General features: G+C 44.8%; 1 long non-coding RNA gene across 1 annotated transcript in view; it reads left to right on the top strand.

The window, feature by feature from the left end:
- The window catches only part of LOC110593486, a 114,342-nt gene that overhangs the window by 56,810 nt on the left and 31,245 nt on the right, over window positions 1–26,287 (top strand). Inside the window, exon 2 of the long non-coding RNA XR_002481160.1 lies at window positions 2,746–2,842. This is a non-coding gene — a long non-coding RNA (uncharacterized LOC110593486). The remainder of the gene's footprint in view (window positions 1–2,745; window positions 2,843–26,287) is intronic.

Here is a 26,287-nt window from a genome sequence, read left to right as displayed (position 1 = left end):
TGGGTAGCTTTATGGGAAAAGCGGGACACTGAAGCTGGGCCTGGAACAATAAACAGAATTTCTTCAGCACACAGTGTGGATAAAGGTCTTCCATTTCTTTTCTTTTTTTTTTTTTTTTTAGATTTTATTTATTTATTTGAAGAGAGAGACACAGCGAGAGAGGGAACACAAGCAGGGGGAGTGGGAGAGGGAGAAGCAGGCTTCCCGCTGAGCAGGGAGCCCAGTGTGGGGCTCGATCCCAGGACTCTGGGATCACGACCTGAGCCGAAGGCAGACGCTTAACGACTGAGCCACCCAGGCGCCCCAAAGGTCTTCCATTTCAAAAGCAGCAAAAATGGAAGTGTGGAATGCATGACATGGTGGGAGAATGGCAAATGGCAGAGGCCAGGGTAGAGGAGGGTAGGGCAAGTAAATGTAGAGGTGGAGAGCACAGGCTTTGAATTAGACAGGTGGTGGTTTGAATCCCAGCGCCCCCGCATCTAGTGATGCTGAGGAATCTTGGGCAAATTCCACTTCTTTTCTTAGCTTCTCCTTTCACATCTGTAAAATAGGAATATGAATAATACCTTCCTCAGTTGGTTGTTGTGAAGATTAAATGCAATAAAGTAATGTCTAATACAGTGATTGGCGTACACTTAATATGCACTTAATACAGGGTAGTTTATGGTTCTTATTTTATTGAAACAACTCTCATTAAATTATGAAAATTGTGGTTCAAACCACAGAATTTAAGGAGGGAGAAAAGAGGGGGCTCTTTACTCTTACATTTAAGGATGAGGCAGAGAAAGAAGCAGCAGCAAAAGAGACAGAGAAAGTCCTTAGAGGAAAAAGGGGAAGCAGGAGGGTTTCCAGAGGAGATGGTGATCCCGCTGGTGGAGGATGCGAAGAGGCCCCCACAGGTGGGGAAGTGTCTGGAATTTGCAGTGATAACATCATTATGATTCTAAGTACATTCTGGAGATGGTGATTTGTGGGGTAGAGGAAGTAGTAGTTTAGATGACTCTTGGGAATTCTCTCTGGAAGGAGAAAGAGAACTTGCAGTGGGATGGGACAAGGTCATGGGAGAGGCTTTGTTGGATGAAGGTTATTTGAACTCAGCACAGTGTTTCTCTACCTTTCTAAACCCAAGCCTCCATCTGATAGATTTAAACACTAGTGTCCCCCTTCAAGATTCTGATATTCTGGCACCCACGACCCAACACTTATCTTCAGCTCCATTTGGGCATCGTATCTGCCAAGAAGATCTTGTCTGGACTTACTTCTTGTAGTTGTCTTTTTAAAACAGTAGGGATTTAATAACTCCCTTGGAATGGAGCAGGCAGGTGAGAAACGATGTGGGCAGGAAGGGTGGTAACAAGGGTGGATCTGAGATTGCACTGAGCAAGTGTGGGGGGGGTGGGGGCAGGAAACAAGGAGGGGTCCCGCGGGGCTGGCGTGGAGGACCGAGCAAGTAACCACACCAACTGGTGTGTGTCCCTTCTCTATGTTGGTCCTCACCTCCACCTGCCTGGGGGACACCTCACAGGTCTGACGAGAGTAAGAAGCCAAATGGCAGATGTGGTCATCGTTTGGAAACTTCAAATGCTCTGTAACTCTAGGGTATCATTATTAATAGTGTTATAAGCAAGAAATAGTACATCCAGCTCTCTTTCTCATGTGCTCTCTCCATTTTCGTCTGCACAGCCTCTAGGTCAATGTCATTCTAAACGACAGGAGTGAACTCAACGTGGATTGCATGCATACCCATTTACAGATAAGGAAATGAGTGTGTGTGAAGGTTAAAAAATAAACTAGCCCAGGATAGCACCCAACAACTGGGGAATACACGTTCTTTCCAAACACACATGGAACATTCACAACAATTGGCTACACCCTAGGTTCTATAAAATGCATCTCAATAAATTTTAAGGAATCAGTATCTACAGCTCACATCCTCCCAGCACGGTACAATTAAGCTGGAAGTCGATAACGGAAAGGTGAGTTCAAAATATACAGATAGAGAGAGGAAGATTACAAAAGCACTTCTAACTCCCTCATAGGGCAAAGAAGAAATGATAGTAGAAATTTTAAAATACTTGTAAGTGAATGGTAAAAGAATTATTAAATATCAAAGCTGTGGAAGATAGCCAAGGCAGTACTTAAGGGAAATTTATGACCTCAAAATGCTAGTATTAGGGAAGAAGAAGGGCTGAAAATTAATGAATGGGCTAAGTTGCCAATCTAATAACAATAGTAAACATAAATAAATGAGATAGCCCAGGGTTGCACAGTTATAAGTGGTAAAGACAGGATTTGAATATAGACATGGCTGGTTCCAAAGCCCTGTCTCTCTCCACTATACCACGAACCTTTCTGTGTGCTATTTTCCATAATATGCCCTGTGCCTGGAAATTCTGTTTCTCCCTAAGAGTCGAAAAGATGAGCCTGTAGGGTAAATCCCCTGCATCAAAGGTTAATGATAAATTCCACTCATTTATTCATGTATCCTTTTACTCATTGAGTCATTAAGTATTTATTGAGCATTTGCTATGTGCCAGGCACCGTGATCACTACCTTAGTTGCCTTTCCTCTGAGGGTTCAAAAACCAGTCTTGGGCCTGGGGCCAAAGCCTCCACTGCTGCTGTGGCCACTGCCCACCCCCCACCCCGCACCCCTGCTCCCCAAGCTGCCTGAATCTTCTCTGCTGCTTGTCAGAACAGCATCCTCATAAAAAATGACTGATTTCTCTCTTGTCTCTTTCAACAGGTAGACTGAAATTACCATGTGTCCAAATTAAAATTGCATACTTGAAGGATTATTTGAAGGACTATTCTTAGACCCTTTTAAGAAGATTTAAAGAAAAGTGAGTTGTGTTTTTTTTTTTTTCACTTCAGAGAGTATTCATGATCTAAATTAATGTTATGGGTGATTTTTTTCTCTACCTCTTAAATATGCGTTAATAGGAAGACTTTATCTCTACTTATTTTATAATACCTTTTTTCCCCTAAGAACAATGAGCACGGAGTACAAGATTATTGCTTGCCTTCTCTATAAGATTTTAGTACCTTTCAAAAGCTTATGGCATCTTAGAGATGAAAGGGCCTTAGAGCCATGGGCCATTTGATATATGATAGATAGATAGATAGATAGATAGATGTAGATTATAGATATTTGGCCCATGCTTGGAAACCTCCAGGGACTGAAGAGGAACTTGGTATTTCCCCACATTTAAGATTTTTATAGAATTCTTCCATAATCTGGATTTGAAATCCACTTTTCCTCACAATGCCAAGCCTTCTTCTCCTTCTTGACTAGACAGTCCTAAAAATGGTTGAAGACGAAGATCATGTTTCACCTTGAGATCTTTTCTTATTCTTTGTTCCTTCAATAATAATCCAGTTTCGAGAGCAGTTCCTGCCCTGGTCTCCTTCTTTCCAATCCTGTAAATGTCTCCTTAAAAAAAAAAAAAAAAGGCATGCCTAGAACACAGACAGAGCTCAGTTAGTGTCCTTTGTCCTGGGAGATCCATGAGAACTGAAGAGAAAGAAACCCAAGACCAGATTTGGGTTGCAGGCCTAGTTCTGTTCTTGCTGTGCTCTTAGCAAAGTCCCTTCATCTCTCTGAGCTCAGAGAACACAAGGAAGGTAGGATAAGAGGTTCTAAGATGTTGTCCACCTCCGTATGGATATTTCTGTTGACTTGGAGTCAGGAGGTGGCTGCTTCTCACTGGCCCAGGCACTGGAGTGGGCCAGGACTGGGGGATCAGAGGGACCTGGGTCCAATCCCAGTCCTATCACTTACTGACTTTGTAACCCTTAAGCTTGTCCTCTCTGAGCATCCATTTCCTCATTTGTGAAATAAGGATATTAATGCACGTGGCACAGAATCTGTGTGAGGTGTGCTGGGACAAGGTACATAAAGCAGTTGTTACCTGGCATGTAGGAAGTGTTCAATAAATGCTAGTCCCTATTCATATTATAAGTAGTGAAGGAGCCACTTACTTTTAGCTGGAAGGAGGACAAGAGGTGGTAAGAACTCTAATAGGACAGAATATGTGAGCATGATTAGGGATAGGGGGGAAGTGTCCACATCCCGTACATATTCATGTAGGACACAAGCTTAACTCTGGGAAGTTTATGAAATTCAAACTCGGAATTGGAAGGATTGGTTGCTCTGGAATATATCATCAAAAGGGAAACTTTTAAGGTGGGTCTGAGGAACTACACCAATTCTGCCAACCTCTGGCTGTTGCCACCACCTCAGTCTTGGACAACAAAGACTGCTGTCCCCAGGAGGGTCCTTAGACCCCCCACTAGACCTGGGGAACCTTGAGAATCCTCAAACAGTGATGTGTGTTCAGAGTTTCAAAAGACTTTACAAACTGTTAAGTGCTCTACACATATTTTGTATTACTTGTACATTCTGGGATTTTCAATACTTTTGGAAATCAAGAGGGTAAAACTCCGACAAGCAGAGTGTGGAATGAACCAGTAGAGTCCAGCCCACAGATTTCTTGAGTAGAACAGCATGTGAACATAACTGCCTGTAAATGTCTGTGTGTCCCCACACATGTGCCTGTGTGTCTGCTCGTGCGTGCGGCTGTGTGTGAGAGAGAGAGAGAATCTCTGAACGCTGTAGGTGTGGTCACCGTGCTACACAGTGACCAGCTGCCTGGAAGGACAATAACATAGGAATGAAAACTCGGGCTGTGGCATCACTCTGTAACTGCCCAGCTGGGTGACCTTGGCCACTTTTAACAAAAGTGCCCATCTCTGCCTTCATGGAGCTTGAAGTCTGTGGACAGGTCTCTGAGGGGATGAGAGTCAGTGTAGAATTTACCCTTCACACTGGGCGAGTGCCCAGGATGTATGAGTGCCCTTCTGCCGGGGTTCATGGAGTTTATCAGTTTAGGGAAAGTTATTTTGACCTGTTGGATTAAAGGAACTTCCTGAGGTATCTTGGATTCCACAGGGCCACACCCCCAAGGTCCCAGGCCACTCCCCCAAGGTCCTAGGCCTGTCAGTGGATGGAGAGCCCACATGGGGGAACACACCCTCTAGCCCTGCCAGAAAGGCTAATTCCAGAGGTGTCCCACACCTCGGCCATCCTTCTGAGCCCCCTTCCTCCACCTGGTTTTGGGGCTGGCAAATCTTAAATTCAGAACTGAGAACTGTGTTCTCCTATAAGGCTTGGAACAAGGATTTTTCCTTTAACTTGGAAATTAAATACAGCCAACATGGCTTTTGTTCTCCAGATAGCTACCGACCTTGCACACATGGGTGCTGCTTCAGCCTGATGCTGTCGTGGGTGCCACTGGTCAGAGGTGCCCCTTTCAGGGGTATCCAGACCCAGGGAAGACCGCATAGTCCTATTTTGTGGGGTTTTTCAAATTGTATGTTGTCTGGCCCATTAGTGGGTCATGCAATTAATTTGGTGGTTCAAGACTGTCATGTATTAAAGTGAAACAGAGTAACCCAGTAACCCATAGAGTGAGTGAAGATATGTACTTTATATATATTCAACAAAGCTCTTGTATCCAAAATAGTTATAGCAGGAAAAAAGAAGAAACTCCCACAAATCAGTAAGGAAAAGGCAACCTAATAGAACAAAGGCAGAAGACTCAAACAGAGATATCCAAATAGCCAATAAGCATGTGAACACATGATCAGTTCTCAGAGAATTGCAAATGAGGCCCATAGTGACCAACTACAGTAAATGCGCAAGAATGACTAAAATGAGGAAGATACATAATACCAAGTGTTGCAAAGATGTGAAGCAACTAGAACTCTACATGGCTGGTTGACGTGTAATTTAGTATAGTGCCTTTGGAAAAGAGGCAGTATCAAAGCTGAACATCTCCATACCAGTGCTTCCATTCCTGGGTACACAGCCACGGGGCATGCACACTCATGTCCACCACAAAACGTGGCCAGTGGAATGGATAAACTGTGGAGTATCCACACAATGGAATATTGTACACAGCAGCATCCATGACCCTCCCACACATAATGTGGAAAGAAAAAGGCAGGCATTAAGAACATTTTCTGCATCTCTATAAAGTACAAAAACAGACAAAACTAATCTGGGCTATTGGAACTCAGGACAGTGGTTACCCTTGGGGGAGGAGTTGGTAAAGGGGAAAAGGCAAGAGGGGGTTTTCAAGGTCCTGGTAATGCTCCATCTCTTGATCTGAGGGCTGGCTACGTGGGTGTTTTTGATTGTGAGTATTTATCTGGCTCATCATTTATGACGGGTACACACTGCTCTCTTACATCATGCTTCAATAAAAGTTTATAAAATGAATTTACAAGTCACAATTTATAAATGAACATAAAAGAATAGAAAATACCAGGTAGTAAAGGTAAGCATAAGTAAAACTTAAGTTCCATGTGTGTACTCTATGTGTGTCTACATTGGGTTGTGATGTCCATTGTATTTCTTACTGTGAGTCACAGCCCAAAATCTTGAGAGCCACTGGTTTAAGAGGAATCTGAGGCCCAGGCAAGAGGGGAATTAAGAGCAGAGCTAGGAGGAGAGCAGAGCTGAGAAGATGCTAGGTCTCCTTCTGCTGATTCTGTGTCTCTCATTTCCCTGCCAATTGGTGGAATGGCGCATTCCGTTGAGTAGGCTCCGTCTGGCACCTTCATCTCTGGGAGGCAGTCCTGTGCTTTCTGTCCAAGGGGAGCGATTGTTTTTCCACCCACAGACGGGCAGAGTCTGAGGCCCAGCCACCTCTACAGGGGCCTGGCTCCAGCTCCCCGAATTCCCTCCCGCCTCCTTCCTGCCTCTTCTGCCTGATCTGCTTCCCTCAGAGCTCCGGAAACATCACTGCGCTCCATCGTGTTTTCATTTATGTAATGTGACTGTGGTGCCAAAGCTATTTTATGGTTGTACAAGTTGGAAAACTGTGAAGAAAACACACTGGGAGAAGGGGGTCCAACAAAGCATGCTTCGGTCCTGGCTTTGTGCTTTTCTTTGGTTACGAAGTGGTGAGTCCATTCACCAGACCTCTCCTGAAGGGCCGGGGGTTCCCAGCCTCTGAGGGTGTCTGATTGGCAGGATGCAGCCCGGTCCTGGCCAGGCAGAGCTTCATAGAGGAGGGAGATGTTTTGTGGATTTTAAGAGGCCCAATATGAACCTCACACAGGGAGATGGGTGTGGCTTAGGATAGGATAGCCCAGATCCTCTCCAGGAGGGGCATCTGGCCCAGCCTCAGGGATGGGGAGCCAGAGGGGGCCTCAAGAGCTTTCAGAGTAGCCAAGATCTCTGAGCTGCGGATTAGAGAAAGGGCAACTGCACAGGCCAGATTGCTGAGGAGAGGCCAGCAGCTGAGAACCTCACTTGAAAGGAGCGGTGTTGTGCTCTCGAAACTGCCTGCACTTCTGTGGAGTTGAAATTGAGGATATGTGTGGGGAATGTGGGAGAGGATCCAGAAGAGGTGGATAGGGACCAGGTGGTGAAGAGCCTCTGTGCCATGACACGATGTGTCTGGAGTGAAAAGGAAGCCATTCATGAGATTCGTGCTGGCAAGAAAGGCCTGCAGCCTTGCAGACAGAGGAAGAGGTGCGGGCAGATGCAGCTCTGAATGCCCATGCGTCCCACAACTGCGTTCTGCAGCACTCACTTGTGCCGTCCTCAAAGAAAACCTTCAGAGACCTATTCTGATCTAGGGCTGGCTGAAGGCGGGAAGTGGAGAGATGAGTAAGAAAGAGTTCCCAGCCTCGCAGATTCTGCCAGTGGACTGATGGGTCAAAACCAAACATAAATTTGACATAGTAGTTGCTCTTCCATGGCAAAGTGTCCCAAACTGTGTTCCAGGATATATCAGTCCTACAAAATGTTGTTTAGAAAGAAAAGGAGGAGGGTTTCCTTTTGAGTGATCTGAGAAGGGCTGTATACTGAGTTGCTCCTGGTAGATCTCACTGCCACTAGCATACTCAAGGTTCTGAGAAGTCCTGCAGTGAGTAATGTTGCTCAAAATTTTTTGTCCAGAACCCCTTTTGCATGTGTCTTCCAACCCTTCTGTTTTTCAGAACTTATTTTAGGACATTCTATCCAAGAGAATGACTTGAAGGCTGGTTGGGAGCTCTGAAGAAGGACAAAAGGGCTCTCTCTGCATGAGAGGGGACAGGGAGAGTTTTTCAGAGGGGGAGATTTTGTGTGCATTATATAAGGCCCCATCTGAGCCAAGCACAGGGGTTCAGACCCCCAGCAAGTACTCGGTAAATAAGTAATAAATGAAGGAATGGCTACTGTGTTTGCTAATGGGAAGAATCCAGAGTTCTCAGCAGGGGCTGGAGACGGGGGACACAAGTGTGCCTTGGCAGTTAGATGGAGGGTCTCTTTCCTCTTCCCTGTCCCCCTCTCTTGACTGTTTTGGAAAAGATATCAGGAGGCAGCAAAGGCAAAGGAGTTTCAGGTCCCATACTCTAGAGCCAGCCTGCCTGGGTTTGAATCCCAGCTTCATCACGTCCCAGCCAGTTCCTTAATTCTTCTGAGTTTCAGCCCTTCCCCTGTAAGATGGACCCAAAAATAGTGCCCAGGAGTAAGTGTTAATAGAGTCACGGTCCTGGGACAGTCTGACAGGTGGTAGGCATCATCTAAGTGCTAGCAGCTCTGGGCTGCTGACTGCTTCCGCTGGTGCCTCCCACGGCCTCTGGCTGAGTTCCCTCTCCACTTTCCAGCAGACTGCAGATCCTCGCATTCCTGAACGAGATATTCTGCACATTTCTCCCCTCCCCCGACCCCATGGGCATTGGGAAGGGCCAGGATGACGTTTCTTCATTTTCCATAGCCAGGGCTGTTTGAGGTAAGGCTCAGGTTCCATTCCCAGTTATTAGTGCTTAACCGCTTGGGCTGGGTAAATATTTCTGAGGAAGTCCAGCACATCTATTATTAATTTACTGCAAGCAGTTGCTGTACATTCCAGAATCACTTCTGCCCACAGATGTTTTTGTAGGCTGTGTACAGTTCTCTTGGCCTTAATGCCTTTCAGCGGGTGTGGTGACAGTAGGTCTCTCCTGCCTTGGTCTCCCTGGGGAAGGGTGGACAGTCATGTGGACTGTGGGCACGGGGTGTATGTTGGAACCTGTGTAATTCTGGTAATGGACCTAGGGGAATCTTTTCTTTATACCCCCCTACTTTCAGTTTCACACCTGGTTTAGTGGCCAGAAACCAGGTTGTCATCCTTGAGAGCGCCCTCTCTGCCATGGCCCCATGTCCAATTGTCACCGGGTTCTAGTGACACCATCTCCCAGACTTCACAAATCCAACCCTTTCTCTCTTGTATCGCTGTACATCAGCTAGGCCCAGCAGCCGCCTCCTCCCATCCCCCAAATCCCTGCCGCCACCCCTCCCCCCAGCTTCTCTGATCATGAAACTAAATCAGGACCCCTGCTTTGCATTACCATGAAGTCCGCTGCTTTTTAAATCACCTTTCAGTCTTTTTATTACCGATCCCTGTCCGGCTTTTCTGCAGCACTATAAGTCCATGAGGATAGGCACCAGGTTCATCTTGGTAATGATGCTCGACAACTAGAAACCTCCTCCCAGTTAGTGACAGACAAGACTATGCTTTCCTTTCTCCTCCCTCCCTTCCTCCCTCCCTTTTCCTTCCCTTTTTTTTTAAAGATTTTATTTATTTATTTATTTATTTATTTATTTATTTATTTATTTGAGAGAGAGAGACAGTGAGAGAGGGAACATAAGCAGGGGGAATGGGAGAGGGAGAAGCAGGCTTCCCGCTGAGCAGGGAGCCCGATGCGGGGCTCGATCCCAGGACCCTGGGATCATGACCTGAGCCGAAGGCAGACCCTTAACAACTGAGCCACCAGGTCCCCCTCCTTTCTTTTTCTTAACTACAGTTGAAAAGGGGTTAATGATTACCTCGTCAAATTTCCCAGAGGAATCTCAAGGCCACTGTGGGAAGAAAGGAGACAAGATAGGCAGGACCCTGAACTCCCCACCCATCACCAACCCAGAAGCTACCCATAAAGGGTAGATAAACTCCCATACGCATTAGAATTTTATTTTTGATCTTTTTATAGGGTAAGTAAAAAGTAGTTCTTCTCTAGGACTGACTCTGTAGCTGTACTTCCTAAGTTTAAATCCCAGATCCATCCTTAATGCTCTGGGACCATGGACAAGTTCTGGAAGCTCTCCATGGTCAGTTTGATCATCTGCAAAATGGGGTAATGGTCGTGTCTACCGCAGATTTGTTGTGGGATTAACAAGTAAAGCACTTAGAATAATGCCCAACACATGGTAACATATTTAATTAGTTATTGTGGTTATGGTTGTGATCATCTCCATTCATGAAACCATGTATTAGCGTTCTGCACTTCCATTTGGCTGGAGCATGTCCAGATCTCCCAGTGGTTAGGATTTATATATACTTAGCTTTCACTGGCTGAGACACATATAAGACAGAAAGCTGCCGTGGATTCAATAATGTCTGAACTCAATGTGTATTTGTCATAACAGCCCCTACATATGTTGTACAAGACATTGAATCAGTTATAGACAATGTGTGGTGAGCCTGGATGTTCCAGTAAAAAATATCCCCCAATTAGAAAACTCTGATCTGGATTATTGTTGTTTCCTCCAGCGTAGTTCATGCTCGTGGTAGGCACTAAGTTAATATTTGAATAAACAAGTAACTGGATGGATGGACCGATGGACGGATGGATGGGTGGATGGTTGGATGGATGGATGGATGGATAAATGGTTGAATGAATGGGTAGATGAGGCTGTTTCACATTGGCCTCTTGATTTACTTTGAACATTGTAAGTGTATATGTGTGTTAATGTTTATGTGTGTGTCTATAAACATTTGCAGAGAAAGTCCCGGCTATTTCTGTCCCAGGGAAGATGATAGTCAGAGTTACCTAGTTTGCATATTCCCCTATTTTTTAGTTTGCAAGATCATTTTTCACTGGAGTCCTTTCAGCTGTCCAGCACTGACAAAAGATAAGCTCTCCCTCTGCCTCTTCCATGCCTTTCTCCTCCAATAATGAGGGCTCTATGCTGGGAAGCTTGCCTATGGATACTCCTTTCCCAAGGCCCCATAGCCTTGTCTGGCTCCTATCAAGAATATTGACGGAGGAGGGGGACACAGTTGAATTCAGGGAGCAGTGCCCATGGCCTGGTGCCAGCTCAACAAATCAGGCTGGGGTAGATAACTCAGTGTCTCTTCTGGGATGTAGGCAGCCTGGCCATCTGACCCGGTTATTCAGCTATCTGCAGCCAGCACCCTGCAAGTCATCAAGCTCTAGTTTCCCAGAGTCTTTTGCTCAAGGCCCAGGAGAGGGTGCAAAGCTGGAGCCAATGGTGAGAGATGGCAGAAGGACAGGTAGCCGGTCTAAGGGTGTGAAGACTTTTACCCAGTAGGTGTAAGCAGTTGCTGTGGCTCCTTCATCTTAGGGCTTCGGTTCACTAATAAGATTAAAATGCCAATAGCCTGCCTCTACACACACTTACTTAGGAACACGTTGGCTTGAACTGCTTAATGAGTGTTAGTCAGGAATCTAAGAAAGGCCTGGGCAGGCAGGCACCTGGCCAATTCCTTGTTGATGAGAATGCTAAATGTGTCACCCTTTGAAAGCCCTCAGTTGCTCAGAGAGCAAACCCAGGATTGAGATTTCCTGGGACCCCTTACATTCCCACTGTTTCCAGATGTTTATAAATCAGTAAGCTGATGTGGGTAAAGAAGGGTTAATGAGGACATTTTGATAATGACAAGGACAACAATTACGATGATTATCACAATAATAAATAGTGGTTATCAAACCTGGCTGCCCACCAGAAACACCCAAGAGTTTGTTTGTTTGTTGTTTTGAAAATATAGACTCTGGGCCCTCTCCCTGGTGATTTTATTTCCCCAGACCTGGGGCCCAGGAATCTATATGCTTAATAAGTACGCTGGAGGATTCTGATATTCCTGGCTGAACCCTGACTTTGGGAAATGCTACTCTGTAGGATGAGGGCACGTTGGACCCACATCAGTATCTGACTGTCACTTCCTAATCTGTGTGGCCTTGTGCCTGTTGCTTAGTCACTCATAATTCTCCAAAAGGGACTATGTAAACTGGCGCAGTCACTATGGAAAGCAATGTGATGATTCGTCAAAAAATTTAAAATCGAATTACCATATGATAATGCAATTCCACTTCTGGGTATATACCCCCCAAAATTGAAAGCAGGGACTTGAAGAGTTATTTGTATGCACATGTTCATAGCAGCATTACTCACAATAGCCAAGAGGTAAAAGCAACCCAAGTGTCCATCAATGGATGAATAAATAAACAAGGTGGTGTGCACATATGATGGAGTATTAGCCTTAAAAAAGGAAGGAAATTCTGACACAGGCCACAATGTGGATGAACCTTGAGGACATTATGCTAAGTGAAATAAGCCAGTCACAAAAGAACACATACTGTATGATACACTTATATAAGGTACCTAGAATAATCTAATCATGAGATGGAAAGTAGAATGGGATAGAGCGAAAACAATTCTAAGAGGGAAGTTCATAGCAATAAACGCCTATGTTAAGAAGCAAGAAAGATCCCAAATAAGGAGCCTACCTTCACACTTAAGGAGCTAGAAAAAGAAAAACAAACAGCCTAAAGTTAGTGAAGAAAGGAAATAATAAAGATCAGAGTAGAAATCAATGAAATAGATAACACGAAAGCAAGAGAAAAGATTAGCTGAACTACAAGCTGGTTCATTGAAAAGATAAACAAAATTGGCAAACCCTTAGCTAGACTAACCAAGGAAAAAAGAAAAAGGACCCAAATCATAAAAATTATCAATGAAAAAGGAGACATTATAACTATTACCACAGAAATTCAGAGGATCTTAAGAGGCTTCTGTGAGCAACTATATGCCAACAAACTGGACAATCTAGAAGAAATGGAAAAATTCTTAGAAACATACAACTTACCAAGACTGAATCAGGTAGAAATAGAAAATTTGAAAAGACCAATCATAAGTAAGGAGATTGATCAGTAATCAGAAATCTCCCAACAACAACAACAACAAAAAGCCCAGAACCAGATGGCTTCACTGGTGAATTTTACCAGAAGTTTTAAAGAAGAGGTAACACCAGTCCTTCTCAAACTCTTCCAAAAAGTCAGAGGAGGGAACACTCCGAAACTTATCAAGACCAGCATTATCCTGATACCAAAACCAGAAAAGGACATTCTTGAAAAAGAAAACCACAGGCCAATATCCCCAATAAATATATAACATTCTCAATAAAAAAAAAGCAAACAAATCCAGAAGCACATTAAAAGGATTATATACCATGATGAAGGGGGATTTATCCCAGGGATGCAAGGACGGTTCAACATACATAAATCAATTAATGTGATACATCACATAATAGAATGAAAGAATCATGATCATCTCAACAGATGCAGAGAAAGCATTTGATGAAATACGATATTCATTCATGATTAAAACTCTTAACAAACTAGGCATAGAAGGAACATATCTCAACATAAAAAAGACCATATATGGCAAGCCCACAGATAACATCATACTTAATGGTGAAAGATTGGAAGATTTTCCTCTACGGTAAGGAACAAGACAAGGGTGCCCAATTTTACCACTCTTATTCAATATGGTACTTAAAGGCCTAGCTAAAGCAATCAGGCAAGAAAAAGAAATAAAAATATCAGAACTGCAAAGGAAGAAATAAAATTGTTTCTATTTGCAGATGATTTGATTTTATATAGAGAAACTCCTTTATGAAGACTCTACCAACCAACCAAACAAACAAAACAGCCTGTGAGATCTAATCAATGAATTCAGTAAAGTTTCAGGATACAAAAGTAACATACAAAAATCAGTAGTGTTTCTATATACTAACGACAAATTTTCTGTAAGAGACTTAAAGCAATCAATCCCATTGACAATAGCATCAAAAACAATAAAATACTTAGGAATACATTTAACTTAAAGAGGTAAAAGATCTGTACTCTGAAAACTACAAGACACTGATATTGTTAAAATGTTCAAACTACCCAAAGCCATCTACAGATTCAGTGCAATCCCCGTATCATAATTCCAATGGTATTTTTTACAGAAGTAGAAAAAGCACCCCTAAAAATTTATATGGAACCACAAAAGATCCTGAATAGCCAAATATATCCTGAGAAAGAACAAAGCAGCTGGCATCACAGTTCCTGACTTCAAGATATACTACAAAGTTATAGTATCAAAACGGTATGTTATTGGCATAAAAACAGACAAAAAGACCAATGGAACAGAGTTGAGAGCCCAGAAATAAACCCAAACATATATGGACAACTAATATTTTACAAGGGAGCCATGAACACTCAACAGAGAAAAGACTGGTCTCTTCACTGGTGCTGGGATAATAGGATATTCACATGTAATAGAATGACCTGGACCCATCCCTTACACCACTCACAAAAAGTAACTTGAAATGGATTAAAGACCTAAATGTATGACCTGAAACTATGAAACTCCTAGAAGAAAACACAGGGGAAAAGCTCTTTGACGTGGGTCTTGGTAATGCCTTTTTGGATATGACACCTAAAACACACACGATGAAATAAAAAATAAACAAGTAGCACTACAACAAATTAAAAGGCTTCTGCATAGCAAGAGAAACCATCAACAAAGACAATCTACAGAATGGGAAAAGATAGTCACAAGCTGTATATTCTGATAAGGGGCTAGTATCCAAAATATATAAAGAAATTATATAATTCAGTAGCAGAAAAACCGCAAATAACCCATTTGCAAAATGGGCAAAGGACCTTAACAGACATTTCTCCAAAGAAGATATATGAAAGGCCAACAGGTACATGAAAAGATGCTCAACAGCACTAGTCATCAGGGGAATGCAGATTAAAATCACAATGCAATATCACCTCACACCTAGAATGGCCACCATCAAAAAGACTAGCATTTAACAAATGCTGGCATATGTTTGTGTGGGATGTATACATACATTATGTTAGTGTATACATATGTATATATATATATGTATGTGTACAAACACACACATATGCACACACAATGGAGTATTATTCAGCCAAAAAAAAAACAAGGAAATCCTATCATTTGTGACAATATGGATGGACTTTGAAGCCATTGTGATAAATAAGTCAAAGACAAAGACAAATACTGTATGATCTTACTTATAGGTGGAATCTAAAAAACAAACAAACAGACCAAAAAATCCCAAACCAGAAAAACAACCAAACTCATAGAAAAAGAGACCAGCCAGATTTTGGTTACCAGAGGTGGAGGGTGAGGGCAATGAGAATTGGAGTAAAGTGGTCAAAAGGTGTGGACTTCCAGTTATAAAAATAAGCACTAAGGGGACGCCTGGGTGGCTCAGTAGGTTGAGCATCTGACTCTTGGTTTTGGTTCAAGTCATGATCTCATGGGTTGTGAGATCAAGCCCCATGATGGGCTTCACATCTGGCAGGGAGTCTGCTTGAAGATTCTCTCCCTCTGCCCCTGCCCCCTCTCATGCGTGTTCCCTCTTTCTGTCTCTCTCTCAAATAAATAAATCTTTTTTAAAAAAATAAGCCCTAAGGGTGAAATGAATAATGTGATGACTAGAGCTAACACTGTTCTGTGATACCTAGGGAAGTTGTTAAGAGGGTAGGTCCTGGGTCACCTGGGTGGCTCAGTTGGTTAAGTGTCCGTTTTCAGCTAGGGTCATGATCTTAGGATCCTGGGATCCAGCCTGGTGTCGGGCTCACTGCTCAGCGGGGAGTCTGCTTCTCCTCTGCCCCTCCCCCCTGTTCATGCTGTCTCTCAGATGAATAAATAAAATCTTTAAAAAAAATAAAGTAATAAAAAAAGGAGAGTAGGTCCTGAGAGTTCTCATCACAAGTAGAATTTTTTTCCCATTTTTCTTTTCTTTTTTCATTTTATCATATCTATATGAGAAGATGGATGTTAGCTGAACCTACTGTGGTAATCGTGTCACAATATGAATAAATCAAACCATCATGCTATACTCCTTAAACTTTTACAGTGACATATATCAATTATTTCTTGATAAAACTGAAAAAAAATTAATAAAAATTGTAGTTATATGCAGATCCAAGCTAAGCATTTTACACAAATTTTCTCTATTTTCCCCTAAAAAGCCCTGTGAAGTGTATATTATTATCATCACTGTTTTACAAATAAGGGAAACTGAGTCCAGGTGACTTATGTGTCCAAGGCAACATGGCTGATGTTGATCTAGAATTGGAACCTGAGGTCTGTCTGGCCCCAGATGATGTATTTTTGGCTCCAGCAGATTTACTATGTAGGAGGTAAATCAGGGATGATTATTCATTTTCAGAAACAAAGTCGTTTACTTGCTTTACAGAAGTCCTTTGAAAAGCAACCCTCAAATAGTGCATTTAACATAAAACCCTGATTATAAAGATTCATCTGGGGAGAGAATTGTCTAGAATAATCTTTCCCATCTGTGTGGCTATAAAACCATATCAGAACACTGTCACAGGTATTATGTTAAACATCAACTTGACTTAGACAAAAGCTTATCACTCTTTTCTCTATAGCAATACCATCTATTTGGTATTTATTGATGGTTAAACAAACAGGCTTTGGTACCAAGTTTGAATCCCAGTTTACTGCTTACTAGCTGTGTGAGCTAGGACAGGCTCCTTAGCCTCTCTGAGTCTCCATTTCTTCATTTGTGCAGTAGGCATAATAATTAAGGATTTATATATAATGAATTGTTAAGCTCTTGTCCCTGAATATCACACAAGTGAGGAATGTCATTTGTAATTTACCATGTTCACCCAACTACCTTCTAAGGCTAATTTGGCTTTCTGTATAGAAAATCCTGGTCAGATTAATGTGGACAGGTGTTTTTTGTTTTTTTGGTTTTTTTTCAATTATCAATTAATATATTGACTTTCTGCTTTGTATTTCAGTCTCATGTGAACTTTCCAAGTATCTTCAGGCACCGTTTGCACTAGAACACTGATGAATTTGAGTTTCTGGAAAAGCCAAGCTAATATCTTAACCCCAAGGTGGAGAAAAATCCCCATATTCTGCTTCTGTGCCTCAGTTTCATCACCTGGCTCACAAGGTCCTGGTGGTCTGGGCAAGCACCTTAGAATGCCCAGATAGGAACATGTGAGCCATGTGAGGTCAGCTGGAAAGTTCGAACGCTGCACCTTCTTGCAGACACTGGGAATCCTCAAGGACAAGGGCAGTTGGATATTGAGATCTGGAGTTTAAGAAAGAGGTCAGGGCTAAAGAATCAGACTCAGGCTGCAGGCCCAAGAGTAGAAGTAATCATCCAGGAGAGAGTGTGGCATGAGAAGAAAAGACCAGGTTGAGTTTATTACAGTGATTCAGGGAAAGTGAAGACCCAAGCCAGTCCATGGTAGTGGGAACAGAAGGGAAGTTGTGAAGGTGTAGTCAATACAGTATGCTTTCTGCTAGTTTGAGGGTTGGAGAAAAAAGATCAAGATAACAACCCCTTCCCTGGCCCCCCCTGGCTAAGCAGGTTGCTCCTCATTTATGCTCCCTCTGAGTTTCTCTATGGCAAACCCCACAGTGTATTGTAATTGTCTGTGTGTATGTTCTACATCTCCCACATTTCCATCATCCAAGGGCTTACTGACTTCCTTCCAGGTCCTAAATCAAATAGTGCCCCCCCCTCCCTCCTCTGTCTCCCTCATTCTGATTCATTTCTCTGCATAGCACTACCCAACAATAGGTAGGTGGTGATTTGTTTATTGCAGGTCTCCACTGGCTAGCATTGCAATTGGAGGGAGTAGGGGCTTGGCCTGCTTTGTTCATGACTGTGCTCCTAGCGCCTAGAAGAATACTCAAGGTGCTCAGCAAATATTTGTTAAGTCTCCCCTCCCTGACTCTCACCATCCCCAGGCTGAACATCCCCCATTCCCATGGTGTGGTTTCCTAACCATCTCGGCCACGGCCTGGAGACCCTCACCCCACACAGCAGTCCAAAGGCTGTCTGCATTGTTCTATTCTGAATCATTGGACCATGATGTCTCCTGATGAAGACATTCTGAAGCACAGTTTCAGTTGTATAATTTGTGGGGTACAATGTGAAATAAAAAATGTGGATCCCTGTTCAAAAGTTATTAAGAATTTGAAGATAGCCAGAGCATAACATTTAACCAAGCTTGAGCCCTTCTGAGGGCAGGACCCTGTGTGATGACACAGATCACACCTCCATACAGTGAGGAGCAGATCTTAGCAGGTTGTAAATACCAGGCTCAGAGTTTCTATTTTGTCATGTAGAAAAAGGAACTACAGAAGGATTTTGAACAGAGGTGACATTTAAAGTTTACCTCATTTTTTTCCTGATTGTAAACTTACACTCACTGTGAAAATTTGCACAAGCAAAAAAGGTATAGAGCCCTATTAATCTCTTTTTGTTCTCCTATCTCCCACCCTACAGGCACCAAATCCAAAAAGAACCAGTGAACATTTGGTTAATTTCCTTATCTATTTTTTTTCTGATGTAACATAATGAAGATCATACTTCAGCTGTAATATTGTCCTGCTTTATTCACATGACATTGTAAGAGGCAGGAACAGGGGGTACTTCTTAAATGGATGCTTAGGGAGATTGGCCTGAAGCCAGTTTACAGAGTGGACTAGGGGCACGGGGTTGGCAGCAAGGATTGAGATAGAGGTAGAGTTGGGGTCCTGGAAGAGAAAACCAGGAAGGCCCTGGATTAAGGGTTTAAGGGTAAGAGTAGAAAAGGGACAGTATGAGAGCTGAAGCCACCCTGATGGAAGGTAACCACAATCTCTACTCCTCTTGAATTCCCTTGATTAGGGCGAGATGTGAAGGTCTGGCCATGCCTTTTATAGATTCTGCAGGTGACAGCCAGCATTGGGTCATTTCTCAAACACAACTCTTTGGCTTCTCCCCTCCAAGGCAGACCTGCCCTTCCTCCCTCCCCCAGGGCTCCTACTCCCTAAGCTGGGCCCCAGGACAACCTTGGGCAATAGCAAATGGAAATCCATGGAGAGAGCAGTTACAGCGGGGTGAAGTTTTCTAATATCGGTGGCAGATGCCTTGGGGTTTAGATTTGCCCATTTGTTGATAATCTGCAGTGCCTGCTCCTGCAAAGGGGAGAGTTAACATTGTCGTTGGATCCTTAATTGTGCATTTCATGAATTTTCATGTTTCCGCTCCCAAGCTTAATGTTGCTTTCTCGGTGAGTTTTTTTGTACTTGAGCATAAGAGCCTTGTAATTACAGAGTGTTGCGGATTGCAGAAGGTGATTAAAGTGGATTTCATGAAATCTGAATTCCCCCCTCCCCCACCCACACTCACACCACCAGTCCCATAGGTGGGGGAGTAACTCAGACAGAATCCCAGGAAGTTCAGATAATCAGGGTATGACGGGCATGAATTTTCTTCTCCAAGCTTTGCCTGCCTGGGTCTTGGATCAGCTCCAAGACAGCCCTCTCTCTTCTCTTCCTCCTTCCTCCTCCTCCCTGTCCTGAAAGACATCCAGTTATCTCCCTGACCCCCAGCCGACTCTGCCCGCCCCCCAAGGCTGGCTGCTTTCTCACTCACAGCAACAATAAAACAAAGTAGATGTTCATCTTCCCTTTTGCACAGCCATTAAATGCGTTTCATTTGCTTTCGCAGTCAGCGGACACTCCCCTCCGAAAGGGTCATTCACTCTGAATAGAGGCTTGAAAATTGCTAAGACCAGAGAGGGTTTAAGAATTCCCTCTTGAGTGTCTCTTCTTCCTTAGGGCAAGTTGGTGCTTGATGGAAGTGAGATCTGACCTCTACCTTCCTCTGAATCAGGGAGGGCCATGTGGTGCTCAGAGGACAGAGAAAGAGTAAGTGACCTGGGAGTGCAGAGTGAAGAGAGGGGGAGGAGTGGCCAGCAAGTTTGCTGGGGGAGGCAGGGGCCCTGCCTGGAAGGAAGAGGAAAGCAGAGAGGAGGGGAGTCCAGCCTGAAGAAACCAAAAGATGATGCTGTAGGAATGACCCTCCTTGACCAACAAGGAAACCAAGTCAGCTTACCTGAGTGTGTGTGTGTGTGTGTGTGTGTGTGTGTGCGTAATATTAGTGCTGGAAGGAACTTGGGAAGTCATCTGAGCTAGTTCTTCCATTTAAAAGAATCTCTGCTTCACTGCAGCTGGTCTGACCGAGCAGTGCCCAGGCAGCCCCTTTATGTGAGTTAGGAACTGGGGCACCTCCCGTCCGCAAGGGAACACAGGAGTCCAGCCCTGAATCACCCCCCTCAGCTGTATGTCTTTGGGCAGTGAACAACCTGCCCGACGATATGCAGTATCCCTAGAACAGAGACTGAAAGCAGGCTTCTTTTTCTCAATTCACAGCACTCCCTGTGCGCCCCCCCCCCACCATACTCTCCACCATACCAAAATCCCCACCATACTGAACTCTACCTGAGTCTCTAAGAATTTCCTTGTATCTGAGCTCAACCACCCATATTCTAGAATTTAATTGTTCCTATTATGTATACACGAGCATATACAAATAGGCAGACACTGGTATACTCACATGAGTAAATGTGTCCTCTGTACGTATTCAAAGACGTTACTGCTCACGGCAGCACGGGTTCATGGTTGGGCAGGAGGGCACCTCCTCTGCAGCCCACGCAGGGGCTGGGGCAGGTTGTGGCTTCCTTCTGTGGCTCATCACCCGCCCTGCCCCTCTCTGCTCACGCCTCGCCCCCTCCACCATGTACTTCGAGTCCCCCACACAGACAGTGGTTTCCGTAACTCCGTATCATTGTGCGATCCCTCTGCCTGGAGTGCTTTTCTCTCACTGATTCCATCTAGCAAATTCCTTCAAAGCCCCACTTTGGCAGTGCTTTCTGTGTCCTCTCTGAGGCCTTCCTTGACACCCTACTACCCCCACCCCTCCTTTCTCTATAGGACCCGTGTCCTCTGTGGACATGGCATCTGTGACATGCGTTGCAGCATATTGTATTTGGGTTTTCCTGGCAGTTTCCCCACAAGAGAGTGGGCTCCTGAGGGTGGGCCCGCAGTCTAATCCATCTCTGTGTCCCATCAGCAGAACACAGGTCCTGGCACACCGAGGAGGCATCCTTTTGGTGAATGAGTTAGCCCTGAAAGAAGAAGGGAGATCCCAGGAACATGGCCATGGCTTAATAGCCTGGGAAAGCAGGGTCTGGTGCTTTGCTGACCTAGGGCCTGTCTCAGATACTCTGTCCCAGATCTCACTGTCACCCCTCTGAAGTCAACACACCCCACCCATCCTGCGGCATGAGGAGCCTATGGAGCAGGACAACCTCTTCTTTGGCCTGAGCTTTGGAACTCACCTGAAATGCACATCCCCATAGGCCTGACAGGGTCTCTGGTCTCTGCTTCACCTTGTGGATCCAGGAGCCCCCAACAGATAGTTCTTTCCTCTCCTAATCCAGCACTGTCACCTGGTCCTGCTCAAGCTGTTCACAGGGAGAGGTAGCAGCCGCTAAGACAATCCCCATGACCCTTCTTTCAGCAGCACACAGTCCCCCAGCACCCCCTGAGTGCTGGGCCACACCTCTAGGCAGCAGGCCAGAACTCACCCACCCAGGGTGTCCAGTATGCTGGAAATGAGTCACGGAGGGGTGCAGCTGTAGATCCGTCTGCCACAGCATAGTTAGGGTGGGGCTGCCAGACCAAAATTATCCTCTTCTCTGTATGCCGTGAGTTGGCAAGGGTTGGGCAGCAAGGGAGAAACCTGGTCCTCCCCTGAAGGTGGGCCCCTCCTGTAAAGCGGCGGTGGGGGGGGGGGAGAGGGCGCATCAGGCTGTGGGCATCACCACCATGGAGATGGATGTACAAAGTGTCTCGGCCGCACACAGTGGGGATGTTACTATTTCTACTGAAGGGATCACAGAGGACTTCACCGAAGAGGTGATATTTAAACTAGGCTTCAAAGGGGAAGTAGGAATTCACCAGCAAGAAATGTCTTCCGGGCCAGACCACTGAAGGAGGCAGGCAGAAGACAAGGGAAGAAAGAACAACAACAGTAATAATAATAATAATAGCCGCTCTTTTGAATACCAGCAGAGTGCAAAGCGCCAGGTGTGGATTGTCTCCTTTAATCCCTTCTGCAGCCCTGTCGTTTTGCCCATTTTGTGGCTGAGGGAACCGAGGCACAGAGAAATTCAGTAATTGCCCAGAGTTGCTAGTAAGTGACAGCTAGGTTTCAAAACCAAGCTTTGCTCCACAGGCCATCGTCTTGAACACATGAAACTTCACATATCCGAGTGCCTATTATTTGTAAGGCACTGTATGGCCCTGTCCAAATGTGTACTCATTACACCCTCGCAGCGACCCTTTGTCACCTTTTAATGTGGGGAAATAGAGGGGTCGAGGGGTTGCCCAGCTCACCGGGCTCGCGTGGCCGGGCTGGGCGTGGAACCCCAGCCTCCCTGCTTGGGCTCTCTCCACGGCCCAGCACAGCCAGCCTCTCAGGCTCTGTCCGTCTTCTCTACCCTCGCTTCCTTGCTAGAAGCCTCCTGTGATGATCCCCCAGGCACTCGTGACGAGAACCGCTACCTCAGAAGCCCATAAAATGAGGCTGGTTCACATTCAGGCTGGAAGAAGCTCACTTTGCCGGCTGCCTCTGTCCTCAGAGCAATTAGGGCCCTGCCAAGAATGCTTCATAAATACGTGTGCCTGGCCAAATTTATTGGCGAGCTATATTAATCACATTTTAAAAATAAAAAGTGAAATAAATACTAAGTGGGCAATATTCCGCTTTCATAAAAACCGCCTGCAGCTCCGAAAGGTAGCTGGCACCTTGCTTTCTTGAACTGTCACATGTCCCTGCTCGCTGCCATAAATGTTAACATCCCTCCTTAGACAGATAACCAGCTCTGACAGGAATCCACAGATGTGTGCAAAGTGAGTCACTGCTCTCCTGGCATCCTAAAATGGAGGCGACAGAATTATGCTGGGCCTGCTGGGTGGTAGAGAGGAACTTACCAACTATGAGTGTTTTCCAGTCTGGGGGGAAGGGGGCGGAGAGAAGGGAGGACAGACAGAGAGCAGACCCTCATCTGAACACATTCACCAAGTGTGAGCCCATTTCTGGGCCAGGTGCATGATGGTCCCCTGGGCTGGTGGCCAGTGTCACTGTCAGCTCGGGAGCACCTGACCTTTGTTATTGTTTAATTTTCACTGTTTCCAATGACAAAAGTGATGCCACCTAAATGATGTGTCCCTCTAAGGGTATAACATTTGGAGGCACATGATGCCCTTTTGCCCCTTACTGGTGATGTTGTTTTGACCACTTGGTTAAGATGGCATATCAGTTCTCTATGTATATACATTTACACACATATACGCACTACGTAATGAATCACAGATCTGTATGTGAAGACATTTACATATACATGCTTTATATATACGTGTGTGTGTGTGTAGATAGATAGATAGATATAGATGGAGAGAGAGAGAATGAGAGATTTAATTTAAGGATTTGGCTCACACAACTGTAGGGCAGGTCAGCAGCCTGGAAGTTCAGGCAGGAAGTGATGCTTCCGTCTTGAGGTCCAAGGGAGAATTTCTTTCTCTGAGAAACCTCGGTTGTTGTTCTGGAGTCTTTCAACTGATTGGATGCGGCCCACCCACATGGCTGAGGATAATCTCCTTATTTACTGAAGGTCAAATGGTTCTAGATGTTAACTGTATCTACAAAACACTGGCACAGCATCAGCCAGAATGTTTGATTGAATCACTGGGTGCCACAGCCTCGCCAGGAACACAGAAAACTAACCATCACAGATGGTTTCCAGTTCCTCTGTTGCCAGGTTTTCCTTTGTAATAAATAAGAATTTTATAGCTCCCTATACTTCAAGGCTATGTAAATATCCTGTTCTTCATCAAACCTTCTCCCCTCCCCACCCCAGACCTACTACTAATTACTGCTGAAATCATTTTTACTATGACAGTTACAAGAAGCACTTTCCCTGGGAGAAGGGATTTGAGAACCTGGTTGCAGGCCCCAGCTTTACCATTCAGTTGGTTGTGTGACCTTGGACAAATTACCTGACTTCCCCAAGCTGGGGTCCTCCCTGCTCAGATAGGGGTGACACTTACCAAGTGTAGTAACAGGCACCAAGAAAGCATTCCATAAATGTCTGTGGCACTGGAGACATTAAATAGACACATCCATTGCCTCAGTGAAGTAATTAATGGCTGATCTTAGTCCTGGGCCTCATTGGTTAAGAGAGGATTCCTCCAGCAAAATCGTCATCTTCTTTTTCGTCCTCCCCATGGGATACAATGTCAAAGCCTGCCTTTAACATTGACCCAGGGAATGTTGACCAACTGTGACAGGAGACATCATCTGAGAAGGGATCCCAGAGCTAACGACATTGAAGCTGCATGCTGAAGGACAAAGCTTGCAGTCAGACAAGAGAGGAAAAGTGTTCCAGGTGGAGGGAGCATGGGGGGGTGGAGAGGGGATGGGGAAATGGATAAGGAGAAGGGCTAGCTTTGAAACATGGGTGGGCACTCTTAAGTTTTCCAGAAGCATCACAGAGGGAGTTGTCGACTTGTATTTTTCACATTATTACTATTATGATTACGATTAGCATTACTATCTCAAGTAACGTATAGCTACACTCTCGTGTACATAGTAAAAAGCAATTCATTGTTCTGAGGTAGCATGGCATGGTGGTTATGAGAGAGATTCTGGGGCCAGAGTGCTTGAGTTCAAATCCCAGTGCTGCCAACTTAGTGTTTCTAGGGCCTTGAGAAAATTCATGAACCACTCACTGCCTCAGCTTCCTCATCTATAACATGGGGATGGGAGTCATCCATCTCTATGTGGGAGTAACTTCCACATAGTAACTTCCTCCTGTTTGCTGTATAAACATGTCCTTCCCTGCCCTGAGCCTCCTTGACCCATTTGCAAAATAAGGATTATTGCAATAACCCCTCTAGGCCAACCTCCCAAGGCTCTTGTGAGGATCAGGTGCAAGAAAGGATGGTGTGTGGATCATAGCCAGCACTGTGCTCTTTACATGTGAAGGATCAGCACCACTGGTATCTGACAGCAGTGAAGGCAGTTGAATCCAGAGCCGGGAGGGGCAGGGAGAATTGGATTCTAACGGTGTGAATCCTAGAGGCCGGTAAAGTCTGTGTTTTCACATATCCTTTGTTCCCGGGTTTCCAGATGGGAGGGTTGTACCCACCGTCAGACTGGATTCTTTTGGAGACACAGGTGACACAAATTGCAAGGAAGCGGTGACACAAATGGAGTTCCAGATGGAGCCAAACAATAGTCATCGCTTTTACAGCAGCTGTTAAATAGGTTAAGGGGTAGAAAATAGTGATTTCAACCTTTTGAACTGAAATTGGGGTTAGTTGGTAGCTCCACACCTGTGGGTTCAGTCAAGGATGATCATAGGTATAATTATAAACTGCACTTTATTAGCATGTGCACGTGTATATAGGTTTCAAGATATAACATTTCAAGACAGTTCAACCTTTCGAGACAGTTCATTTTTTCAAAAAGAATGTCTGGCATAAGCCTGGGACAATCAAGCCTACACTGGCTGAGTCAAGAGCTCCACGAGGCTCTTCAGGAAGGACTTATGCCTTCGCAGGGCTGCTGGGCCCTGAGTGCTGGGTCCCTAGGGGACTTTAGAAATCTCTCCAAATTAGACAGTAGTAGTTGCCCAAGTGATGGACATGAGCCGGTTTCCTTTCTTCTTCTCAATTCCCTGTGAACCTTGCAACCTTCTCATTCACGGCAGGATTCTTCACCTGAAAAGTGTCCCATTCTGACTGTTTACCCAAAGTCCCGTACAGTGTACATACCCTCTGACCCAGTAATGACACTTTAATGGACCTAAGTAGACTCTCTTGCAGAGGTATTTGCACAGTGATGCTCCTTTGCAGCGCTGCGTGTCGTAACGGGAGGACTAGAACGCCCTCAGCGCCACCCGTAAGGGCTGGTGAAGCAAATAGGGCTACTCCATGCCAGGAAATGGTAGGCCCTCTTTAAAAACCGTGATAGCCAGCTACGTAGATGGTTGTGGAAGATGTTTGTGATACAGTAAGTGGAGGGGAAAAAAGCAGATTACAAAGTAATATAAAAAGAGGTTGCATTGGGGCACCTGGGTGGCTCAGTTGGTTAAGCGACTGCCTTCGGCTCAGGTCATGATCCTGGAGTCCCGGGATCGAGTCCCGCATCGGGCTCCCTGCTCGGCAGGGAGTCTGCTTCTCCCTCTGACCCTCCTCCCTCTCATGCTCTCTGTCTCTCATTCTCTCTGTCTCAAATAAATAAATAAAATCTTTA

Source organism: Neomonachus schauinslandi, chromosome 11 (assembly GCF_002201575.2).
Source record: "Neomonachus schauinslandi chromosome 11, ASM220157v2, whole genome shotgun sequence".
Taxonomy (NCBI): Eukaryota; Metazoa; Chordata; class Mammalia; order Carnivora; family Phocidae; genus Neomonachus; species Neomonachus schauinslandi.
This window is presented reverse-complemented; position numbering and strand designations above follow the sequence as displayed.